Source organism: Palaemon carinicauda, chromosome 22 (genome assembly GCF_036898095.1).
Source record: "Palaemon carinicauda isolate YSFRI2023 chromosome 22, ASM3689809v2, whole genome shotgun sequence".
Classification (NCBI taxonomy): Eukaryota; Metazoa; Arthropoda; class Malacostraca; order Decapoda; family Palaemonidae; genus Palaemon; species Palaemon carinicauda.
In genome coordinates this window covers 16,010,743-16,011,486 of record NC_090746.1, presented here as the reverse complement: position 1 = coordinate 16,011,486, position 744 = coordinate 16,010,743, and the positions used below count along the sequence as shown (strand labels likewise).

Genomic DNA, 744 nt, shown 5'->3' with positions numbered 1-744 from the left:
TCGCGTCTCTGATAATTTAAAGCAAAGAAAGTGATTAACGAATTTAACGCGATGCTCAGCTCCCATTGAAAATATTGGTGTTTTTTATGTATGTTTGTTGTAATTTATGTATATCTTTGAAATATATTTATATAAATGGAATACTTAGATATTACCCTGGAAAATATTTTCTTCATTTATCCAGTTTTATAAGACTAATCCATTGGCATTGTGCCTTAAATATAAGTTAAAACAAGTAAAAAAAAAAAAGCCCTGATTTGTAGGATGATTTTTAAACAATTTCAATGCTTGCAAATATTTTATTTGGGGTTAAAAGGCACCAGGAGAAAACTAGCAATGGTTACTTCTTTCAAAACAATAAAATGGTATATATGTAAAAATGCATTGTTTAAAATTTCTTTCTCTTCGTTCAAATTTCCATCCATGTCCTTATTTATATTTTACATATCAGATAGGCTACATCATGATTTCATTCATTTGTTCAGACGACAAAATATCAAAATTTCATTGCTTGGAAATTGGTATAACCTAAATACGATTGTATTAGTCCCATTACTCCCTAAAAGTAAACTGATCGGATGCATAATATTTCATCAATTTTCATGCTAAGTCATATGTAATAAGGTTGCTTTAAATTTAATGAAAATTCGGTTTTCCCACTGGAGTGCCGTAAATAAAGAAAATGAGTTACAAAAGCAAAATATTAAAAGGAAAAGAGACCATAAGAGGATACATCTGTAAACA

At 28.5% G+C, this 744-nt stretch overlaps 1 protein-coding gene across 1 annotated transcript in view; it reads right to left on the bottom strand.

Moving 5' to 3' along the window:
* Positions 1 to 285: 285 nt before the first annotated feature.
* Positions 286 to 744, bottom strand: part of LOC137615806 (uncharacterized) — a 1,274-nt gene continuing 815 nt past the window's right edge. The window contains exon 1 of the mRNA XM_068345496.1: positions 286 to 744. This exon is cut by the window's right edge and continues 815 nt beyond it. The gene's annotated coding sequence lies outside the window, so the exon portion shown is untranslated.